Genomic DNA, 26,286 nt, shown 5'->3' with positions numbered 1-26,286 from the left:
CAATTTCAGGCACTTCAGAGATATCATCCCAATAGAGAGGGGATCTGCACTTCTTTCCGTACAACGCTTCAAATGGTGCCATCTCAATACTCATCTGATAGCTATTGTTGTACGAAAACTCACAAAGCGGCAATGCATCTTGCCAATTAGTGCTGAAATCAAGCACTACTGCTCTCAGCATATCTTCCAGTGTCTGGATAGTCCGCTCTGACTGTCCGTCGCTCTGTGGATGATATGCAGTACTCAGATGTAACTTCGTACCGAGAGCCTGCTGCAAACTCTGCCAGAAGTGTGAAGTAAATCGAGGATCACGATCTGATACAATCGACTTCGGCACTCCATGCAATCTGACCACCTCTCTGACATAGATCTCTGCCATCTGGTCAAATCTGTACGTCATCTTGTACGGTATAAAACATGCGGATTTGGTCAACCTGTCAATCACGACCCAAATCGCATCACAACCCTTGGAGGAACGTGGCAACCGTGTCACAAAGTCCATGGAAATGTGATCCCATTTCCATTCAGGAATGGAAAAACTCTGTAATAAACCTCCTGGTTTCTTTTTTTCTGCTTTCACCTGTTGGCAATTTAGACATTTGGAAACAAATTCTGCAATATCATTCTTCATTTGTTTCCACCAGAACTGTCTTTTCAAATCATTGTACATCTTTCTGCCACCAGGATGGATACTAAATCGACTGTTGTGCGCTTCTGACAATATCTGTCGTCTCAAGTCTGGAACATTTGGCACAACTAGACGATTATTCACGTACAAAACATTATCACGTACCTGATATTCTGTTCGATGTCCTGTTCTAACCATCGCTATTGATTTCTGTACATTCTGATCCACTTTCTGAGCTGCCTTAATTCTTAAAATCAGCTCTGGTTCTACTTGCACCGTATAGAGTCTCAACGGTCTATAATCTGTTTCAAATTCTAATCCAGACAAACAGCAGTCTTCTATCAAATTTGAAACACCAATTGTCGATAAGGATAAGGAACATACCTTTCGACTTAGTGCATCAGCTGCTGCATTAGACTTCCCTGGATAGTATTTGATTTCACAATCAAAATCTTTAAGCAAATCTAGCCATCTTCGCTGTCTCATATTCAATTCAGATTGTGAAAACAGATATTTCAAACTCTTATGATCAGAATATATCTCAAACTTCTCCCCGTAAAGGTAATGTCGCCATATCTTTAATGCAAAGACAATGGCTGCCAATTCTAAGTCATGAATTGGATAACGGGTTTCATGTGGTTTAAGCTGTCTTGAGGCATAGGCAATGACATGCCCTCGTTGCATCAGCACACATCCCAACCCTCTGTGAGAAGCGTCGCAATAAACCACAAAATCACCAGTACCGGAGGGAATAGTCAACACCGGTGCACTGGTCAACCTCTTCTTCAACTCCAGAAAACTGGTCTCACATTCTTCAGACCAAACAAATGGAGCATTCTTCTGAGTTAGCTGAGTAATTGGTTTAGCTATGCTCGAGAAATCTTTAATAAAACGACGGTAATATCCTGCTAAACCCATAAAACTGCGAATTTCAGGTACTGATGTCGGTCTTGGCCAAGAAATCACGGCTTCCACTTTACTGGGATCAACTGATATCCCATCTCCAGATATAATATGACCCAGAAATACTACCTGTCTTAGCCAAAACTCACATTTCGACAGTTTAGCATATAACTTCTCAACCCTTAGAATTCGCAATATAGTTCTTAGATGCTCAGCATGCTCACTCATATTCTTTGAATAAATCAAAATATCGTCGATGAAAATAATCACAAAATCATCGAGATATTTCTGGAAGATACGGTTCATCAATCCCATGAATACAGCTGGAGCATTCGTCAGACCAAACGGCATGACAATAAATTCATAGTGTCCATACCTGGTTCTAAATGCCGTCTTTGAGATATCAGAATCTCTGACTCTCAGCTGATGATATCCCGATCTTAAATCGATCTTGGAATATACAGAAGAACCCTGCAACTGATCGAATAAATCATCTATACGAGGCAAAGGATATTTATTCTTTATCGTTGCCTTGTTCAGTTGCCGATAGTCGATGCAGAGTCTCATCGAACCATCTTTCTTCCTTACAAACAATACTGGAGCACCCCAAGGAGAAACACTCGGTCTGATGTACTCCTTGGCCAGTAAATCTTCCAATTGTTCCTTCAGTTCTTTCAATTCAACTGGTGCCATTCTGTACGGAGCTCTAGAAATCGGTACTGTACCTGGCATCAGTTCAATGCTGAAGTCTATCTCTCTAACTGGAGGTAATCCCAGGATCTCATCTGGGAAGACGTCAGCAAACTCACGTACCACTGGCAGATCTGCCAATGCTGGACTCGAAGGTATCACATGATAGTGCCTGCAAGAACCATTCAATTATGGTTAGCGTACAGTACAGTCCCTTCAACTCATATATCCCGATCGATTCGACAACCATTGGTTTATCGAGAGTTGTCAATGAATCGATACTATGTGTCATGTCGTAGTTGCATCGATGGTGTAATCTATGAAACACCTTTCATAATTACAACCATACTCTGGCCAGAGATTTCGATCTACATACACATGATAACACATAGGATATCCATACCCGAAGGTAAGCGGTGAATCCCCGACTACAATGCATCGACTCCTATGTGTTTCGACAGAACACTTCAGTAAATCTACTGAATATACAAGGAATCCTTCTGCTCCTTTCTGTAACAATCGAGTCATAGATAATACGGATACTAAAGGAATTCTCGATCTAGAACCCTTACCGTAAAATTTCCACTCTCATCTGGGGCTTCCTGGGCCTGCTCCTCTGTCAAAGCGAAGACTCTGGCCTGCTGTCTCGGAGGCTGTCCAACTGTCTGGCTTCCTCCGGGCCTCTGCTGTGACTGAGCTGGCGCTGGCTGAAATGTGTGAACAGCAGCTGATAGTCTCTCAGTCTGTGCTGCTGATCCTGATGACTCGGCCCCCTGAAATCTTTGGGAACCTCTCTGGGGACACACTTTAGCAAAGTGTCCCGGCTGTTTACAGACGTTGCAACTACCAGTCACCCCCTGGCATTGCTCGGTTGCATGTCTTCCTCCGCAAGTCTTGCAGTAAACTCCAGTGTAACTCTGGCTCAGTCTGGAACCACCGGAGCTGGAAGAACTACTCCCCGATTTCTTGAATTGTTTTCCCTTAGCTTTCAAAAATTCTTTCTTTCCTCCACTGCTGCTACCACTCTCAAATCTGGGAGGTGGTTGTGGTGGTCTCGGTGCTGGAGGCACAAAGGAAGCTCCTTTCTGTCGTATCAGACCTGCTTCTGCTCCCTTGGCTCTGTTCAGGGCATCAGTAAAATTATCCGGTCGCCCTGTGTTCACCAATGTGAAAATGTCGGGGTTCAGGCCATTGATGAACTGGTCAGCAGTAGCTTCTTCGCTGTCAGCCACATGTGGAGCAAATTTCAGCAAGGAGGAGAACTTGGACACGTATTCTTCTATGTTCATCGGTCCTTGCTTTAGATTGGCAAACTCCGCCCCCTTATCCTTCTGGTACGACACTGGAAAGAATCGTTGATAAAATTCAGTTCTAAATATATTCCAGGTAATATTCGTACCTCTATGCTCCATGGCTCTCTTCCTCGTAATCCACCAGTCCTTGGCCACATCGTGCAGCTGGTGTCCGATCAATTTCACTCTCTTCTCATCTGTATACTCCAAGGATTCGAACAACATCTCTATATCATCGAGCCAACTCTCGCATTCCACAGCGTTCTCTGTGCCTTTCAAGGTCGGCGGATGAAATGACTGAAATCGTTTCAATAACGTTTCCATTGGAGTCGGTGTGACATCCATTGGAGCATTTGATGTACTTCCCTGTTCTGGTACTCGTCTCGGAGGCATATCTAATAATCAAATAGATTAGTAACAGATACAACAATTCTGTTGCAACCTCCTCTGATCATCTTACTGGTGATCTAGAATCAGTACTGATCCAATTTCAATAAAACATATTACTATATCAATCAGATAAACAAGTAACATGTAATAAAGCAGTAAGACATGCTAGCATTCAAAGGCAGGAAAGAAAACCTCAATCTACCCCGCTCACTAGCCTCTTCTATCTCAATCTAAAGGATCTATCGCTCTGATACCACCTGTTGTGGGGACCCGGACGCTAATCATCTTTTTAATCATGATTGGGACTAATTAATCAAGTATAATAAACAGGGTCTAAAATTTTTTTTTTTAAAATGCGGAAGGTAATGGAATCAAACTCCTATACATATCAGTATAAAAGTATAAATCTGATAAAATATACAATCATACATACTCAGGTTCAACAACTACTATCAAGTGTTCAAACCCTAGCTCTAGTCCAAGTCCGGTATCACCACTCTAATCTCAGTCTGTCTTCATCTCTGTGACCCTGTACCTGTCCCACCTGTTGTCATGCACACATACAAACAAGACAACAGCCGGATAACTCCGGTGAGATATAAATATCCCAGTATAAACAATGTATTAAATGCAATCATATAAAACATATATAACAGCATAAACAAACATCGAAGCATGTATCTAATCTAACTACATGAATCAATGACTCGTGATCTAATCTTATCTTATCTCAAATCTAGGGATCCCAATCTAATTTAGACTTTGGTATTCTGTATCGAGTATCTGAGATAGAAGCCGATCTACATCTAAAACTCTTCGATACACCGTAAGTCTAGAGTCTTATCGGTTCTGAGAAAGACTCGGCGGTTCTGCCCTAGCTAGGCTGTCTGCCCTAGACTCGGACTCTGACCCTGTTCTAAGTCAATACATGCACATATCAATCTGATAATCTGCAAATATCAATGCAATAAAGTAAAGTATGTGATTTAGGGAAACTCAAGTCAAACCTAACTCGAGTTGTGCAATCCCGAATCAACATTTATTTATACCTTTCTTGATGTCGCTCTGATACAGTCGAAGTCTTGATTTAAAGTCTGTCAATACTCAATCTGGCAATGACAATACCAATATTCTGTATCAATATTCAAATCAAATCACCACATCTCTGTTTTATCAAATTCTGGTGGTACAACAATACCATCTGATTACCCTGGTACTACTATATCAGTATATACCAATTCCAATAATGTACAATCAACCACCTTACAAATCTGACATTATATCTCAGTCAATTTCATTCTGAAATTCATAATAAATCCATATTCAGTCCGTTTCTTAATCTGACTTCGATTCTACGCTGTCTAACATGCCAAGAACAACATATATGACGTGTACTCAATTCTAACAACATCATAATTCCAAAACATGTTAAAACGTAGTAAAACTTACGTCCAGTTGTAGCCTACGTTGATAGGAACTCGGCACCGAAGTCGGATTTAAAATCTAACGGACGGATTGAAATAAAAAGGCGTAAGGATTTTTCCTGAATTCCCTCAGACTCTTTTCCTCGTTTCTGACTAATTTCGTTTCTTATGTATACATATATATATCCAGACTTGCATGTGAAGGGAAACGTGGCGCTTTTCTCCCAATTTGGTCGGCGCTCGGGCGGTAATAATACACCGCTCGAGAGCGGCCCTCTCGGCTCGAGTATTTCTCTTTTGCTCATTTGGCGCTCGGGCGGTAATAATCTACCGCCCGGGCGCCAACTTCTCTGCCCGCGACGTATTCTTCATGGACACTGGCGCTCGAGCGGTCGATCTTCACCGCTCGGGTGCCACGAGTTCTGTCCCCCACATATGTAATTTATATATTTACTCCAATTCGGTTCCGTAATGGCCCCTTTAATAATCACATTAAATTAGTATTCCATACTCATCTCAATTAAACATCTATAATCGTAATTTAACATGATATAAAATCTTGGGCATTACACTTAGTCTACGCAACCCCAAAATAAAGTCCATAGAAATGTCAATCCAAGTTCTTTTTAAGAATAGCACGCAAAAGTGTTCCCAAAGTTCTATTGACAACTTGTGTTTGTCCATCCGTTTGAGGATGACAAGTAGTAGAAAACAACAATTTTGTGTCAAGTTTAGCCCATAAAGTTTTCCAAAAGTAACTCAAGAATTTAACATCGCGACCAGAAACAATAGTCCTAGGCATGCCATGCAACCTAACGACTTCTCTAAAGAACAAATCCGCAATGTTTGAAGCATCATCGGTTTTATGACAAGCTATAAAATGTGCCATCTTAGAGAATCTATCCACAACAACAAAAATAGAATCTCTCCCCTTCTTAGTCCTAGGCAACACCAAAATAAAGTCCATAGAAATGTCAATCCAAGTTCTTTTTAAGAATAGCACGCAAAAGTGTTCTCAAAGTACTATTGACAACTTCAGTTTTTCCATCCTTTTGAGGATGTCAAGTAGTAGAAAACAACAATTTTGTGCAAAGTTTATCCCATAAAATCTTCCAAAAGTAACTCAAGAATTTAACATCGCGACCAGAAACAATAGTCCTAGGCATGCCATGCAACCTAACGACTTCTCTAAAGAACAAATCCGCAAAGTTTGAAGCATCATCGGTTTTATGACAAGATATAGAATGTGCCATTTTAGAGAATCTATTCACAACAACAAAAATAGAATCCCTCCCCTTCTTAGTCCTTGGCAACCCCAAAATAAAGTCCATAGAAATGTCAATCCAAGTTCTTTTTAAGAATAGCACGCAAAAGTGTTCCCAAAGTTTTATTGACAACTTCATTTTGTCCATCCGTTTGAGGATGACAAGTAGTAGAAAACAACAATTTTGTGCCAAGTTTATCTCATAAAGTCTTCCGAAAGTAACTCAAGAATTTAACATCGTGACCAGAAACAATAGTCCTAGGCATGCCATGCAACCTAACGACTTCTCTAAAGAACAAATCCGCAAAGTTTGAAGCATCATCGGTTTTATGACAAGATATAGAATGTGCCATTTTAGAGAATCTATCCACAACAACAAAAATAGAATCCCTCCCCTTCTTAGTCCTTGGCAACCCCAAAATAAAGTCCATAGAAATGTCAATCCAAGTTCTTTTTAAGAATAGCACGCAAAAGTGTTCCCAAAGTTTTATTGACAACTTCATTTTGTCCATCCGTTTGAGGATGACAAGTAGTAGAAAACAACAATTTTGTGCCAAGTTTATCTCATAAAGTCTTCCGAAAGTAACTCAAGAATTTAACATCGTGACCAGAAACAATAGTCCTAGGCAAGCCATGCAACCTAACGACTTCTCTAAAGAACAAATCCGCCATGTAAGCATTATCGGTTTTATGACAAGCTATAAAATGTGCCATCTTAGAGAATCTATCCACAACAACAAAAATAGAATCTCTCCCCTTCTTAGTCCTAGGCAACCCTAAAATAAAGTCCATAGAAATGTCAATCCAAGTTCTTTTTAAGAATAGCACGCAAAAGTGTTCTCAAAGTTCTATTGACAACTTCAGTTTGTCCATCCGTTTGAGGATGACAAATAGTAGAAAACAACAATTTTGTGCCAAGTTTAGCTCATAAAGTCTTCCGAAAGTAACTCAAGAATTTAACATCGTGACCAGAAACAATAGACCTAGGCAAGCCATGCAACCTAGCGACTTCTCTAAAGAACAAATCCGCAATGTTTGAAGCATCATCGGTTTTATGACAAGCAATAAAATGTGCCATCTTAGAGAATCTATCCACAACAACAAAAATAGAATCCCTCCCCTTCTTAGTCCCAGGCAACCCCAAAATAAAGTCCATACAAATGTCAATCCAAGTTCTTTTTAAGTATAGCACGCAAAAGTGCTACCAAAGTTCTATTGACAACTTCAGTTTGTCCATCCGTTTGAGGATGACCAGTAGTAGAAAGCAACAATTTTGTGCCAAGTTTAGCCCATAAAGTCTTCCAAAAGTAACTCAAGAATTTAACATCGCGACCAAAAACAATAGTCCTAGGCATGCCATTCAACCTAACGACTTCTCTAAAGAAAAAATCCGCGTTGTTTGAAGCATCATCGGTTTTATGACAAGCTATAAAATGTGCCATCTTAGAGAATCTATCCACAACAACAAAATTAGAATCTCTCCCCTTCTTAGTCCTAGGCAACCCCAAAATAAAGTCCATAGAAATGTCAATCCAAGTTTTTTTAAGAATAGCACGCAAAAGTGTTCCCAAAGTTCTATTGACAACTTCAGTTTGCCCATCCGTTTGAGGATGACAAAAAGTAGAAAACAACAATTTTGTGCCAAGTTTAGCCCATAAAGTATTTTAAAAGTAACTCAAGAATTAACATCGCCACCACAAACAATAGTCCTAGGCATGCCATGCAACCTAACGACTTCTTTAAAGAACAAATCCGCAATGTTTGAAGCATCATCGGTTTTATGACAAGCTATAAAATGTACCATCTTAGAGAATCTATCCACAACAGCAAAAATAGAATCCCTCCCCTTCTTAGTCCTAGGCAACACCAAAATAAAGTCCACATAAATGTTAATTTAAGTTCTTTTTAGGAATAGCACGCAAAAGTGTTCTCAAAGTTCTATTGACAACTTCAGTTTGTTCATCCGTTTGAGGATGACAAGTAGTAGAAAACTACAATTTTGTGCCAAGTTTAGCCCATAAAATCTTCCAAAAGTAACTCAAGAATTTAACATCGCGACCAGAAACAATAGTCCTAGGCATGCCATGCAACCTAACGACTTCTCTAAAGAACAATTCCGCAATGTTTGAAACATCATTGGTTTTATGACAAGCTATAAATTGTTCCATCTTAGAGAATCTATCCACAAAAACAAAAATAGAATCCCTCCCCTTCTTAGTCCTAGGCAACCCAAAAATAAAGTCCATAGAAATGTCAATTTAAGTTCTTTTTAAGAATAGCACGCAAAAGTGTTCCCAAAGTTCTATTGACAACTTCAGTTTGTCCATCCGTTTAAGGATGACAAGTAGTAGAAGACATCAATTTTGTGCCAAGTTTAGCCCATAAAGTCTTCCAAAAGTAACTCAAGAATTTAACATCGCGACCAGAAACAATAGTCCTAGACATGCCATGCAACCTAACGACTTCTCTAAAGAACAAATCCGCAACGTTTGAAGCATCATCGGTTTTATGACAAGCTATAAAATGTGCCATCTTAGAGAATCTATTTACAACAACAAATATAGAATCCCTCCCCATCTTAGTCCTACGCAACCCCAAAATAAAGTCGATAGAAATGTCAATCCAAGTTCTTTTTAAGAATAGCACGCAAAAGTGTTCCAAAAGTTCTATTGACAACTTTAGTTTGTCCATCGTTTGAGGATGACAAGTAGTAGAAAACAACAATTTTGTGCCTAGTTCAGCCCATTAAATTCTTCCAAAAGTGTCTCAAGAATTTAACATCGCGACTAGTAACAAAAGCCCTAAGCATGCCATGCAAGGTAACGACGTCTCTAAAGAACAAATCCGCAATGTTTGAAGCATCATCGGTTTTATGACAAGCTATAAAACGTGCCATCTTAGAGAATCTATCCACAACAACAAAAATAGAATCCCTCCCCTTCTTATTCATAGGCAACCCAAACATAAAGTCCATAAAAATGTCAATTTAAGTTCTTTTTAAGTATATCACGCAAAAGTGTTCCCAAAGTTCTATTGACAACTTAAGTTTGTCCATCCGTTTGAGAATGACAAGTAGTAGAAGACATCAATTTTGTGCCAAGTTTAGCCCATAAAGTCTTCCAAAAGTAACTCAAGAATTTAACATCGCGACCAGAAACAATAGTCCTAGACATGCCATGCAACCTAACGACTTCTCTAAAGAATTAATCCGCAACGTTTGAAGCATCATCGGTTTTATGACAAGCTATAAAATGTGCCATCTTAGAGAATCTATTTACAACAACAAAAATAGAATCCCTCCCCTTCTTAGTCCTAGGCAACCCTAAAATAAAGTCCATAGAAATGTCAATCCAAGTTCTTTTTAAGAATAGCACGCAAAAGTGTTCTCAAAGTTCTATTGACAACTTCAGTTTGTCCATCCGTTTGAGGATGACAAATAGTAGAAAACAACAATTTTGTGCCAAGTTTAGCTCATAAAGTCTTCCAAAAGTAACTCAAGAATTTAACATCGTGACCAGAAACAATAGTCCTAGGCAAGCCATGCAACCTAGCGACTTCCCTAAAGAACAAATCCGCAATGTTTGAAGCATCATCGGTTTATGACAAGCAATAAAATGTGCCATCTTAGAGAATCTATCCACAACAACAAAAATAGAATCCCTCCCCTTCTTAGTCCTAGGCAACCCCAAAATAAAGTCCATACAAATGTCAATCCAAGTTCTTTTTAAGAATAGCACGCAAAAGTGCTACCAAAGTTCTATTGACAACTTCAGTTTGTCCATCCGTTTGAGGATGACCAGTAGTAGAAATCAACAATTTTTTGCCAAGTTTAGCCCATAAAGTCTTCCAAAAGTAACTCAAGAATTTAACATTGCGACCAGAAACAATAGTCCTAGGAATTCCATGCAACCTAACGACTTTTCTAAAGAACAAATCCGCAACGTTTGAAGCATCTTCGGTTTTATGACAAGCTATAAAATGTGCCATCTTAGAGAATCTATTTTCAACAACAAAAATAGAATCCCTCCCCTTCTTAGTCCTAGGCAACCCCAAAATAAAGTCCATAGAAATGTCAATCCAAGTTCTTTTTAAGAATAACACGCAAAAGTGTTCCCAAAGTTCTATTGACGACTTCAATTTGTCCATCCGTTTGAGGATGACAAGTAGTAGAAAACAACAATTTTGTTCCAAGTTTAGCCCACAAAGTCTTCCAAAAGTAATTCAAGAATTTAACATCGCGACCAGAAACAATAGTCCTAGGCATGCCATGCAACCTAACGACGTCTCTAAAGAACAAATCCGTGATGTTTGAAGCATCACCGGTTTTATGACAAACTATAAAATGTGTGATCTTAGAGAATCTATCCACAACAACAAAAATAGAATCCCTCCCCTTCTTAGTCCTAGGCAACCCCAAAATAAAGTCCATAGAAATTTCAATCCAAGTTCTTTTTAAGAATAGCACGCAAAAGTGTTCCCAAAGTTCTATTGACAATTTTAGTTTGTCCATCCGTTTGAGGATGACAAGTTGTAGAAAACAACAATTTTGTGCCACGTTTAGCCCATAAAGTCTTCCAAAAGTAACTCAAAAATTTAACATCGCGACTAGAAACAATAGTCCTAGGCAGGCCATGCAACCTAACGACTTCTCAAAAGAACAAATCCGCGATGTTTGAAGCATCATCGGTTTTATGACAAGCTATAAAATGTGCCATCTTAGAGAATCTATCCACAACAACAAAAATAGAATCCCTCCCCTTCTTAGTCCTAGGCAACCCCAAAATAAAGTCCATAGAAATGTCAATCCAAGTTCTTTTTAAGAATAGCACGCAAAAGTGTTCCCAAAGTTCTATTGACAACTTCATTTTGTCCATCCGTTTGAGGATGACAAGTAGTAGAAAACAATAATTTTGTGCCAAGTTTAGCCCATAAAGTCTTCCAAAAGTAACTCAAGAATTTAACATCGCGACCAGAAACAATAGTTCTAGGCATGCCATGCAACCTAACGACTTCTCTAAAGAACAAATCCGCAATGTAAGCATCATCGGTTTTATGAAAAGCTATAAAATGTTCCATCTTAGAAAATCTATCCACAACAACAAAAATAGAATCTCTCCCCTTCTTAGTCCTAGGCAACACCAAAATAATGTCCATAGAAATGTCAATCCAAGTTCTTTTTAAGAATAGCACGCAAAAGTGTTCTCAAAGTTCTATTGACAACTTCAGTTTTTCCATCCGTTTGAGGATGACAAGTAGTAGAAAACAACACTTTTGTGCAAAGTTTAGCCCATAAAATGTTCCAAAAGTAACTCAAGAATTTAACATCGCGACCAGAAACAATAGTCCTAGGCATGCCATGCAACCTAACGACTTCTCTAAAGAACAAATCCGCAATGTTTGAAGCATCATCGGTTTTATGACAAGTTATAGAATGTGCCATTTTAGAGAATCTATCCACAACAACAAAAATAGAATCCCTCCCCTTCTTAGTCCTAGGCAACCCCAAAATAAAGTTCATAGAAATGTCAATCCAAGTTCTTTTTAAGAATAGCACGCAAAAGTGTTCCCAAAGTTCTATTGACAACTTCATTATGTCCATCCGTTTGAGGATGACAAGTAGTAGAAAACAACAATTTTGTGCCAAGTTTATCTCATAAAGTCTTCCGAAAGTAACTCAAGAATTTAACATCGTGACCAGAAACAATAGTCCTAGGCAAGCCATGCAACCTAACGACTTCTCTAAAGAACAAATCCGCAATGTAAGCATCATCGGTTTTATGACAAGCTATAAAATGTGTCATCTTAGAGAATCTATCCACAACAACAAAAATAGAATCCTTCCCCTTCTTAGTCCTAGGCAACCCAAAAATAAAGTCCATAGAAATGTCAATTTAAGTTCTTTTTAAGAATAGCACGCAAAAGTGTTCCCGAAGTTCTATTGACAACTTCAGTTTGTCCATCCGTTTAAGGATGACAAGTAGTAGAAGACATCAATTTTGTGCCAAGTTTAGCCCATAAAGTCTTCCAAAAGTAACTCAAGAATTTAACATCGCGACCAGAAACAATAGTCCTAGACATGCCATGCAACCTAACGACTTCTCTAAAGAACAAATCCGCAACGTTTGAAGCATCATCGGTTTTATTACAAGTTATAAAATGTGCCATCTTAGAGAATCTATTTACAACAACAAAAATAGAATCCCTCCCCTTCTTAGTCCTACGCAACCCCAAAATAAAGTCAATAGAAATGTCAATCCAAGTTTTTTTTAAGAATAGCACGCAAAAGTGTTCCAAAAGTTCTATTGACAACTTCAGTTTGTCCATCGTTTGAGGATGACAAGTAGTAGAAAACAACAATTTTGTGCCTAGTTTAGCCCATTAAATTCCTCCAAAAGTGTCTCAAGAATTTAACATCGCGACTAGTAACAAAAGCCCTAGGCATGCCATGCAAGGTAACGACGTCTCTAAAGAACAAATCCGCAATGTTTGAAGCATCATCGGTTTTATGACAAGCTATAAAACGTGCCATCTTAGAGAATCTATCCACAACAACAAAAATAGAATCCCTCCCCTTCTAGTGTCATAGGCAACCCAAAAATAAAGTCCATAAAAATGTCAATTTAAGTTCTTTTTAAGTATAGCACGCAAAAGTGTTCCCAAAGTTCTATTGACAACTTCAGTTTGTCCATCCGTTTGAGGATGACAAGTAGTAGAAGACATCAATTTTGTGCCAAGTTTAGCCCATAAAGTCTTCCAAAAGTAACTCAAGAATTTAACATCGCGACCAGAAACAATAGTCCTAGACATGCCATGCAACCTAACGACTTCTCTAAAGAACTAATCCGGAACGTTTGAAGCATCATCGGTTTTATGACAAGCTATGAAATGTGCCATCTTAGAGAATCTATTTACAACAACAAAAATAGAATCCCTCCCCTTCTTAGTCCTAGGCAACCCTAAAATAAAGTCCATAGAAATGTCAATCCAAGTTCTTTTTAAGAATAGCACGCAAAAGTGTTCTCAAATTTCTAGTGACAACTTCAGTTTGTCCATCCGTTTGAGGATGACAAATAGTAGAAAACAACAATTTTGTTCCAAGTTTAGCCCACAAAGTCTTCCGAAAGTAACTCAAGAATTTAACATCGCGACCAGAAACAATAGTCCTAGGCAAGCCATGCAACCTAGCGACTTCTCTAAAGAACAAATCCGCAATGTTTGAAGCATCATCGGTTTTATGACAAGCAATAAAATGTGCCATCTTAGAGAATCTATCCACAACAACAAAAATAGAATCCCTCCCCTTCTTAGTCCTAGGCAACCCCAAAATAAAGTCCATACAAATGTCAATCCAAGTTCTTTTTAAGAATAGCACGCAAAAGTGCTACCAAAGTTCTATTGACAACTTCAGTTTGTCCATCCGTTTGAGGATGACCAGTAGTAGAAATCAACAATTTTTTGCCAAGTTTAGCCCATAAAGTCTTCCAAAAGTAACTCAAGAATTTAACATTGCGACCAGAAACAATAGTCCTAGGAATTCCATGCAACCTAACGACTTTTCTAAAGAACAAATCCGCAACTTTTGAAGCATCTTCGGTTTTATGACAAGCTATAAAATGTGCCATCTTAGAGAATCTATTTCAACAACAAAAATAGAATCCCGCCCCTTCTTAGTTCTAGGCAACCCCAAAATAAAGTCCATAGAAATGTCAATCCAAGTTCTTTTTAAGAATAACACGCAAAAGTGTTCCCAAAGTTCTATTGACGACTTCAGTTTGTCCATCCGTTTGAGGATGACAAGTAGTAGAAAACAACAATTTTGTGCCAAGTTTAGCCCGTAAAGTCTTCCAAAAGTAACTCAAGAATTTAACATCGCGACCAGAAACAATAGTCCTAGGCATGCCATGCAACCTAACGACGTCTCTAAAGAACAAATCCGTGATGTTTGAAGCATCACCGGTTTTATGACAAACTATAAAATGTGTGATCTTAGAGAATCTATCAACAACAACAAAAATAGAATCCCTCCCCTTCTTAGTCCTAGGCAACCCAAAAATAAAGTCCATAGAAATTTCAATCCAAGTTCTTTTTAAGAATAGCACGCAAAAGTGTTCCCAAAGTTCTATTGACAATTTCAGTTTGTCCATCCGTTTGAGGATGACAAGTTGTAGAAAACAACAATTTTGTGCCACGTTAACCCATAAAGTCTTCCAAAAGTAACTCAAAAATTTAACATCGCGACTAGAAACAATAGTCCTAGGCATGCCATGCAACCTAACGACTTCTCAAAAGAACAAATCCGCAATGTTTGAAGCATCATCGGTTTTATGACAAGCTATAAAATGTGCCATCTTAGAGAATCTATCCACAACAACAAAAATAGAATCCCTCCCCTTCTTAGTCCTAGGCAACCCCAAAATAAAGTCCATAGAAATGTCAATCCAAGTTCTTTTTAAGAATAGCACGCAAAAGTGTTCCCAAAGTTCTATTGACAACTTCATTTTGTCCATCCGTTTGAGGATGACAAGTAGTAGAAAACAATAATTTTGTGCCAAGTTTAGCCCATAAAGTCTTCCAAAAGTAACTCAAGAATTTAACATCGCGACCAGAAACAATAGTTCTAGGCATGCCATGCAACCTAACGACTTCTCTAAAGAACAAATCCGCAATGTAAGCATCATCGGTTTTATGACAAGCTATAAAATGTGCCATCTTAGAAAATCTATCCACAACAACAAAAATAGAATCTCTCCCCTTCTTAGTCCTAGGCAACACCAAAATAATGTCCATAGAAATGTCAATCCAAGTTCTTTTTAAGAATAGCACGCAAAAGTGTTCTCAAAGTTCTATTGACAACTTCAGTTTTTCCATCCGTTTGAGGATGACAAGTAGTAGAAAACAACAATTTTGTGCAAAGTTTAGCCCATAAAATCTTCCAAAAGTAACTCAAGAATTTAACATCGCAACCAGAAACAATAGTCCTAGGCATGCCATGCAACCTAACGACTTCTCTAAAGAACAAATCCGCAATGTTTGAAGCATCATCGGTATTATGACAAGATATAGAATGTGCCATTTTAGAGAATCTATCCACAACAACAAAAATAGAATCCCTCCCCTTCTTAGTCCTAGGCAACCCCAAAATAAAGTCCATAGAAATGTCAATCCAAGTTCTTTTTAAGAATAGCACGCAAAAGTGTTCCCAAAGTTCTATTGACAACTTCATTTTGTGCATCCGTTTGAGAATGACAAGTAGTAGAAAACAACAATTTTGTGCCAAGTTTATCTCATAAAGTCTTCCGAAAGTAACTCAAGAATTTAACATCGTGACCAGAAACAATAGTCCTAGGCAAGCCATGCAACCTAACGACTTCTCTAAAGAACAAATCAGCAATGTAAGCATCATCGGTTTTATGACAAGCTATAAAATGTGCCATCTTAGAGAATCTATCCACAACAACAAAAATAGAATCTCTCCCCTTCTTAGTCCTAGGCAACCCTAAAATAAAGTCCATAGAAATGTCAATCCAAGTTCTTTTTAAGAATAGCACGCAAAAGTGTTCTCAAAGTTCTATTGACAACTTCAGTTTTTCCATCCGTTTGAGGATGACAATTGTAGAAAACAACAATTTTGTGCCAAGTTTAGCTCATAAAGTCTTCCGAAAGTAACTCAAGAATTTAACATCGTGACCAGAAACAATAGTCCTAGGCAAGCCATGCAACCTAGCGACTTCTCTAAAGAACAAATCCGCAATGTTTGAAGCATCATCGGTTTTAGGACAAGCAATAAAATGTGCCATCTTAGAGAATCTATCCACAACAACAAAAATAGAATCCCTCCCCTTCTTAGTCCTAGGCAACCCCAAAATAAAGTCCATACAAATGTCAATCCAAGTTCTTTTTAAGAATAGCACGCAAAAGTGCTACCAAAGTTTTATTGACAACTTCAGTTTGTCCATCCGTTTGAGGATGACCAGTAGTAGAAAGCAACAATTTTGTGCCAAGTTTAGCCCATAAAGTCTTCCAAAAGTAACTCAAGAATTTAACATCGCGACCAGAAACAATAGTCCTAGGCATGCCATGCAACCTAACGACTTCTCTAAAGAACTAATCCGCAACGTTTGAAGCATCATCGGTTTTATGACAAGCTATAAAATGTGCCATCTTAGAGAATCTATTTACAACAACAAAAATAGAATCTCTCCCCTTCTTAGTCCTAGGTAACCCTAAAATAAAGTCCATAGAAATGTCAATCCAAGTTCTTTTTAAGAATAGCACGCAAAAGTGTTCTCAAAGTTCTATTGACAACTTCAGTTTGTCCATCCGTTTGAGGATGACAAATAGTAGAAAACAACAATTTTGTACCAAGTTTAGCTCATAAAGTCTTCCGAAAGTAACTCAAGAATTTAACATCGTGACCAGAAACAATAGTCCTAGGCAAGCCATGCAACCTAGCGATTTCTCTAAAGAACAAATCCGCAATGTTTGAAGCATCATCGGTTTTATGACAAACAATAAAATGTGCCATCTTAGAGAATCTATCCACAACAACAAAAATAGAATCCCTCCCCTTCTTAGTCCTAGGCAACCCCAAAATAAAGTCCATACAAATGTCAATCCAAGTTATTTTTAAGAATAGCACGCAAAAGTGCTACCAAAGTTCTATTGACAACTTCAGTTTGTCCATCCGTTTGAGGAAGACCAGTAATAGAAAGCAACAATTTTGTGCCAAGTTTAGCCCATAAAGTCTTCCAAAAGTAACTCAAGAATTTAACATCGCGACCAAAAACAATAGTCCTAGGCATGCCATTCAACCTAACGACTTCTCTAAAGAAGAAATCCGCGTTGTTTGAAGCATCATCGGTTTTATGACAAGCTATAAAATGTGCCATCTTAGAGAATCTATCCACAACAACAAAATTAGAATCTCTCCCCTTCTTAGTCCTAGGCAACCCCAAAATAAAGTCCATAGAAATGTCAATCCAAGTTCTTTTTAAGAATAGCACGCAAAAGTGTTCCCAAAGTTCTATTGACAACTTCAGTTTGTCCATCCGTTTGAGGATGACAAGTAGTAGAAAACAACAATTTTGTGCCAAGTTTAGCCCGTAAAGTCTTCCAAAAGTAACTCAAGAATTTAACATCGCGACCAGAAACAATAGTCCTAGGCATGCCATGCAACCTAACGACGTCTCTAAAGAACAAATCCGCGATGCTTGAAGCATCATCGGTTTTATGACAAGCTATAAATGTGCCATCTTAGAGAATCAATCCACAACAACAAAAATAGAATCCCTCCCCATCTAGGTCCTAGGCAACCCCAAAATAAAGTCCATAGAAATGTCAATCCAAGTTCTTTTTAAGAATAGCACGCAAAAGTGTTCCCAAAGTTCTATTGACAACTTCAGTTTGCCCATCCGTTTGAGGATGACAAGTAGTAGAAAACAACAATTTTGTGCCAAGTTTAGCCCATAAAGTATTCCAAAAGTAACTCAAGAATTAACATCGCCACCACAAACAATAGTCCTAGGCATGCCATGCAACCTAACGACTTCTTTAAAGAACAAATCCGCAATGTTTGAACCATCATCGGTTTTATGACAAGCTATAAAATGTACCATCTTAGAGAATCTATCCACAACAGCAAAAATAGAATCCCTCCCCTTCTTAGTCCTAGGCAACCCCAAAATAAAGTCCACATAAATGTTAATTTAAGTTCTTTTTAAAAATAGCACGCAAAAGTGTTCTCAAAGTTCTATTGACAACTTCAGTTTGTCCATCCGTTTGAGGATGACAAGTAGTAGAAAACAACAATTTTGTGCCAAGTTTAGCCCATAAAATATTCCAAAAGTAACTCAAGAATTTAACATCGCGACCAGAAACAATAGTCTTAGGCATGCCATGCAACCTAACGACTTCTCTAAAGAACAATTCCGCAATGTTTGAAACATCATTGGTTTTATGACAAGCTATAAATTGTTCCATCTTTGAGAACCTATCCACAACAACAAAAATAGAATCCCTCCCCTTCTTAGTCCTAGGCAACCCAAAAATAAAGTCCATAGAAATGTCAATTTAAGTTCTTTTTAAGAATAGCACGCAAAAGTGTTCCCAAAGTTCTATTGACAACTTCAGTTTGTCCATCCGTTTAAGGATGACAAGTAGTAGAAGACATCAATTTTGTGCCAAGTTTAGCCCATAAAGTCTTCCAAAAGTAACTCAAGAATTTAACATCGCGACCAGAAACAATAGTCCTAGACATGCCATGCAACCTAACGACTTCTCTAAAGAACAAATCCGAAACGTTTGAAGCATCATTGGTTTTATGACAAGCTATAAAATGTGCCATCTTAGAGAATCTATTTACAACAACAAAAATAGAATCCCTCCCCTTCTTAGTCCTACGCAACCCCAAAATAAAGTCAATAGAAATGTCAATCCAAGTTCTTTTTAAGAATAGCACGCAAAAGTGTTCCAAAAGTTCTATTGACAACTTCAGTTTGTCTATCGTTTGAGGATGACAAGTAGTAGAAAACAACAATTTTGTGCCTAGTTTAGCCCATTAAATTCTTCCAAAAGTGTCTCAAGAATTTAACATCGCGACTAGTAACAATTGCCCTAGGCATGCCATGCAAGGTAACGACGTCTCTAAAGAACAAATCCGCAATGTTTGAAGCGTCATCGGTTTTATGACAAGCTATAAAACGTGCCATCTTAGAGAATCTATCCACAACAACAAAAATAGAATCCCTCCCCTTCTTAGTCATAGGCAACCCAAAAATAAAGTCAATAAAATGTCAATTTAAGTTCTTTTTAAGTATAGCACGCAAAAGTGTTCCCAAAGTTCTATTGACAACTTCAGTTTGTCCATCCGTTTGAGGATGACAAGTAGTAGAAGACATCAATTTTGTACCAAGTTTAGCCCATAAAGTCTTCCAAAAGTAACTCAAGAATTTAATATTGCGACCAGAAACAATAGTCCTAGGCATGCCATGCAACCTAACGACGTCTCTAAAGAACAAATCCGCGATGTTTGAAGCATCATCGGTTTTATGACAAGCTATAAAATGTGCCATTTTAGAGAATCTATCCACAACAACAAAAATAGAATCCCTCCCCTTCTTAGTCCTAGGCAACCCCGAAATAAAGTCCATAGATATGTCAATCCAAGTTCTTTTTAAGAATAGCACGCAAAAGTGTTCCCAAAGTTCTATTGACAACTTCAGTTTTTCCATCCGTTTGAGGATGACAAGTAGTAGAAAACAACAATTTTGTGCAAAGTTTAGCCCATAAAATCTTCCAAAAGTAACTCAAGAATTTAACATCGCGACCAGAAACAATAGTCCTAGGCATGCCATGCAACCTAACGACTTCTCTAAAGAACAAATCCGCAATGTTTGAAGCATCATCGGTTTTATGACAAGATATAGAATGTGCCATTTTAGAGAATCTATCCACAACAACAAAAATAGAATCCCTCCCCTTCTTAGTCCTAGGCAACCCCAAAATAAAGTCCATAGAAATGTCAATCCAAGTTCTTTTTAAGAATAGCACGCAAAAGTGTTCCCAAAGTTCTATTGACAACTTCATTTTTTGCATCCGTTTGAGGATGACAAGTAGTAGAAAACAACAATTTTGTGCCAAGTTTATCTCATAAAGTCTTCCGAAAGTAACTCAAGAATTTAACATCGTGACCAGAAACAATAGTCCTAGGCAAGCCATGCAACCTAACGACTTCTCTAAAGAACAAATCCGCGATGTAAGCATCATCGGTTTTATGACAAGCTATAAAATGTGCCATCTTAGAGAATCTATCCACAACAACAAAAATAGAATCTCTCCCCTTCTTAGTCCTAGGCAACCCTAAAATAAAGTCCATGGAAATGTCAATTCAAGTTCTTTTTAAGAATAGCACGCAAAAGTGTTCTCAAAGTTCTATTGACAACTTCAGTTTGTCCATCCGTTTGAGGATGACAAATAGTAGAAAACAACAATTTTGTGCCAAGTTTAGCTCATAATGTCTTCCGAAAGTAACTCAAGAATTTAACATCGTGACCAGAAACAATAGTCCTAGGCAAGCCATGCAACCTAGCGACTTCTCTAAAGAACAAATCCGCAATGTTTGAAGCATCATCGGTTTTATGACAAGCAATAAAATGTGCCATCTTCGAGAATCTATCCACAACAACAAAAATAGAATCCCTTCCCTTCTTAGTCCTAGGCAACCCCAAAATAAAGTCCATACAAATGTCAATCCAAGTTCTTTTTAAGAATAGCACGCAAAAGTGCTACCAAAGTTTTATTGACAACTTCAGTTTGTCCATCCGTTTGAGGATGACCAGTAGTAGAAAGCAACAATTTTCTGCCAAGTTTAGCCCATAAAGTCTTCCAAAAGTAACTCAAGAATTTAACATCGCGACCAGAAACAATAGTCCTAGGCATGCCATGCAACCTAACGACTTCTCTAAACAACTAATCCGCAACGTTTGAAGCATCATCGGTTTTATGACAAGCTATAAAATGTGCCATCTTAGAGAATCTATTTACAACAACAAAAATAGAATCTCTCCCCTTCTTAGTCCTAGGTAACCCTAAAATAAAGTCCATAGAAATGTCAATCCAAGTTCTTTTTAAGAATAGCACGCAAAAGTGTTCTCAAAGTTCTATTGACAACTTCAGTTTGTCCATCCGTTTGAGGATGACAAATAGTAGAAAACAACAATTTTGTACCAAGTTTAGCTCATAAAGTCTTCCGAAAGTAACTCAAGAATTTAACATCGTGACCAGAAACAATAGTCCTAGGCAAGCCATGCAACCTAGCGACTTCTCTAAAGAACAAATCCGCAATGTTTGAAGCATCATCGGTTTTATGACAAGCAATAAAATGTGCCATCTTAGAGAATCTATCCACAACAACAAAAATAGAATCCCTCCCCTTCTTAGTCCTAGGCAACCCCAAAATAAAGTCCATACAAATGTCAATCCAAGTTCTTTTTAAAAATAGCACGCAAAAGTGCTACCAAAGTTCTATTGATAACTTCAGTTTGTCTATCCGTTTGAGGATGACCAGTAGTAGAAAGCAACAATTTTGTGCCAAGTTTAGCCCATAAAGTCTTCCAAAAGTAACTCAAGAATTTAACATCGCGACCAAAAACAATAGTCCTAGGCATGCCATTCAACCTAACGACTTCTCTAAAGAAAAAATCCGCGTTGTTTGAAGCATCATCGGTTTTATGACAAGCTATAAAATGTGCCATCTTAGAGAATCTATCCACAACAACAAAATTAGAATCTCTCCCCTTCTTAGTCCTAGGCAACCCCAAAATAAAGTCCATAGAAATGTCAATCCAAGTTCTTTTTAAGAATAGCACGCAAAAGTGTTCCCAAAGTTCTATTGACAACTTCAGTTTGTCCATCCGTTTGAGGATGACAAGTAGTAGAAAACAACAATTTTGTGCCAAGTTTAGCCCGTAAAGTCTTCCAAAAGTAACTCAAGAATTTAACATCGCTACCAGAAACAATAGTCCTAGGCATGCCATGCAACCTAACGACGTCTCTAAAGAACAAATCCGCGATGCTTGAAGCATCATCGGTTTTATGACAAGCTATAAATTTGCCATCTTAGAGAATCAATCCACAACAACAAAAATAGAATCTCTCCCCTTCTAGGTCCTAGGCAACCCCAAAATAAAGTCCATAGAAATGTCAATCCAAGTTCTTTTTAAGAATAGCACGCAAAAGTGTTCCCAAAGTTCTATTGACAACTTCAGTTTGCCCATCCGTTTGAGGATGACAAGTAGTAGAAAACAACAATTTTGTGCCAAGTTTAGCCCATAAAGTATTCCAAAAGTAACTCAAGAATTAACATCGCCACCACAAACAATAGTCCTAGGCATGCCATGCAACCTAACGACTTCTTTAAAGAACAAATCCGCAATGTTTGAAGCATCATCGGTTTTATGACAAGCTATAAAATGTACCATCTTAGAGAATCTATCCACAACAGCAAAAATAGAATCCCTCCCCTTCTTAGTCCTAGGCAACCCCAAAATAAAGTCCACATAAATGTTAATTTAAGTTCTTTTTAAGAATAGCACGCAAAAGTGTTCTCAAAGTTCTATTGACAACTTCAGTTTGTCCATCCGTTTGAGGATGACAAGTAGTAGAAAACAACAATTTTGTGCCAAGTTTAGCCCATAAAATATTCCAAAAGTAACTCAAGAATTTAACATCGCGACCAGAAACAATAGTCCTAGGCATGCCTGCAACCTAACGACTTCTCTAATGAACTATTCCGCAATGTTTGAAACATCATTGGTTTTATGACAAGCTATAAATTGTTCCATCTTAGAGAATCTATCCACAACAACAAAAATAGAATCCCTCCCCTTCTTAGTCCTAGGCAACCCAAAAATAAAGTCCATAGAAATGTCAATTTAAGTTCTTTTTAAGAATAGCACGCAAAAGTGTTCCCAAAGTTCTATTGACAACTTCAATTTGTCCATCCGTTTAAGGATGACAAGTAGTAGAAGACATCAATTTTGTGCCAAGTTTAGCCCATAAAGTCTTCCAAAAGTAACTCAAGAATTTAACATCGCGACCAGAAACAATAGTCCTAGACATGCCATGCAACCTAACGACTTCTCTAAAGAACAAATCCGCAACGTTTGAAGCATCATCGGTTTTATGACAAGCTATAAAATGTGCCATCTTAGAGAATCTATTTACAACAACAAAAATAGAATCCCTCCCCTTCTTAGTCCTACGCAACCCCAAAATAAAGTCAATAGAAATGTCAATCCAAGTTCTTTTTAAGAATAGCACGCAAAAGTGTTCCAAAAGTTCTATTGACAACTTCAGTTTGTCTATCGTTTGAGGATGACAAGTAGTAGAAAACAACAATTTTGTGCCTAGTTTAGCCCATTAAATTCTTCCAAAAGTGTCTCAAGAATTTAACATCGCGACTAGTAACAATAGCCCTAGGCATGCCATGCAAGGTAACGACGTCTCTAAAGAACAAATCCGCAATGTTTGAAGCATCATCGGTTTTATGACAAGCTATAAAACGTGCCATCTTAGAGAATCTATCCACAACAACAAAAATAGAATCCCTCCCCTTCTTAGTCATAGGCAACCCAAAAATAAAGTCCATAAAAATGTCAATTTAAGTTCTTTTTAAGTATAGAACGCAAAAGTGTTCCCAAAGTTCTATTGACAACTTCAGTTTGTCCATCCGTTTGAGGATGACAAGTAGTAGAAGACATCAATTTTGTACCAAGTTTAGCCCATAAAGTCTTCCAAAAGTAACTCAAGAATTTAACATCGCGACCAGAAACAATAGTCCTAGGCATGCCATGCAACCTAACGACGTCTCTAAAGAACAAATCCGCGATGTTTGAAGCATCATCGGTTTTATGACAAGCTATAAAATGTGTCATCTTAGAGAATCTATCCACAACTGTTAGAGTAGGTGCCCGTCGAGCCAAGTGTTGGCCGAGTGTTCACAATGAAACTCTATGAATAAGCAGTCTTTATTTTAATAATATTTGAAATTATTACTTTGGCAAATCTTTATCTGTATACCCATGCTAGCTGCATAGATAAAGCCCTTGAATATACAAATAGTAGAAAGAATATGAGATGTTCATATGATGAGTATCATGAAACTCATATTTGTAATACTGTATATTCTAAACGGTTCCTAGTCGATTCAGCCGCCACTAAGAAGGATATAGGCCGCTCGAGTTAGAGACTAGTATCTGCGATGTGAGTACCATGTTTCATTGGTAGGGGACATTGTGATGTCCGAACATGCAGATAGGTGCTCCTTGTAGAGTGCACTGAACAACCCTCCATAAAAGGACTTTCCAAGTGGTTCTCACTTATCGATTGGAAAAGTCCTGGTTTATGGTTGTACAGAATTAGTCCTTATGACCCGGGACAACATTGAGACTCTATGTGCTAGAATTACACTTTGACTTGTTTACCGACTCTCATGGGGTCATCAGGTGGCAAGGTTGGGTGTTCTGTCGAAACACATAGGAGTCGATGCATTGTAGTCGGGGATTCACCGCTTACCTTCGGGTATGGATATCCTATGTGTTATCATGTGTATGTAGATCGAAATCTCTGGCCAGAGTATGGTTGTAATTATGAAAGGTGTTTCATAGATTACACCATCGATGCAACTACGACATGACACATAGTATCGATCCATTGACAACTCTCGATAAACCAATGGTTGTCGAATCGATCGGGATATATGAGTTGAAGGGACCGTACTGTACGCTAACCATAATTGAATGGTTCTTGCAGGCACTATCATGTGATACCTAGGGAATCACGTAAGCGATGCTGCTAGGCGTTTAACGTGATTGGTTGGGTATTATCAGACTTGAGTTCTGACGTTCTTACTATCAAGGAGTTGATAAGTAAGAATGGAGCAATTGGGGTATGCTCATATAAGGACATGTTTAGTCCGAATCACATGGAGATGTGAACCCACGGCTAGTTGTATCAATGAACCATTGAGGGCCACACGAGTACTAGCTTAGTAAATCCCGATGAGAAGTAAAATAGTTCAATGTGTTGAACGGCTTATAAAGGAGTTTATAAGCGTAAAGAAAAATAGAAGTATGACTTCTATGAGAGAAATATAAATTTTAATTTATGGAAGTATTCCTAGATTAAAATTTGGCCAAGTGACTAATGTTTTTGAAAATTGTGATTTTCATAAACATTATTATGGACTAAATTAAATTAATTCAAGTGTTGAATTAATTAAACACTAGTGGGCCTAGTAGAGCCCAAATAATTAACTTAATTCAAGTGTTGGATTAATTAAATAATATTGAGTCTTGTAGAGCTCAATTAAAATAATTATTTAACTAGTGGGACTTGGGTAAATTCAAGTAATGTTTAAATAGTCTCAAATGTGTTTGAGATATTTAAATTTAGTCCAAAGTTTTTAATTTGATTAGAAACTATATAATATGCATGCATGGGAGGTGAAGAGTTGGGGAATACTTTTGATTAAAATAATGGTTGGCATGCAACTTTTTGAATCAACTTTTTGCAACCCCAAGACTAGTCTCTCCTCCCTCATTACACATGTATGTTGGCCGAAATACACCCACCAATTCTCTTCAAGTTTTCTCCATTTTTGTGTTCTTCAATTGTTGAAGAATACACACACTTTTCTTTGAAAAATCCTCTTAGTTTTCTAGTGCAAATTAAGAGGGGATTTACCTAGTTAGTGGTGGGCCTAATTTGAAGGAAAGCTTCAAGGATTTGGAGGAGAGCTTGTAGATTCATCTTCCATTCAAGAGCTTTGTTGCTAGTCAACAAAGTTGGAGCCACAATCAACTTTTAAAGTTGATAGGTAACACTTTCTTACACCCTATGAATGTCATTTTGTGTGTTATTGTATTTGTTGCACAAGGAAATGGGGTGGCCGAAATTTTAAGCTAAAATTTTAGATTTCAAACTTCCGTTGCGCTTCCGGCCACCGTAACCGGTCCGCTATCAAGTGGTATCAGAGCTATGGTTACGTTTTGTGTAGCAAATACAATATATATTATGTTGAGATCGATTTCTAACCGCATGAGTGTATTTTTGCAACAAATTCAAGGCCACATTTGGGGATTTTTTCGGCAGCTTGTTGCTGCCCATTTCGGGCAGCCCAGCTGCCCGCAGGCCCCC

This window comes from Primulina eburnea, unplaced genomic scaffold (assembly GCF_022965805.1).
Source record: "Primulina eburnea isolate SZY01 unplaced genomic scaffold, ASM2296580v1 ctg547_ERROPOS358201, whole genome shotgun sequence".
Classification (NCBI taxonomy): Eukaryota; Viridiplantae; Streptophyta; class Magnoliopsida; order Lamiales; family Gesneriaceae; genus Primulina; species Primulina eburnea.
Note: the sequence above shows the minus strand (reverse complement) of the source record.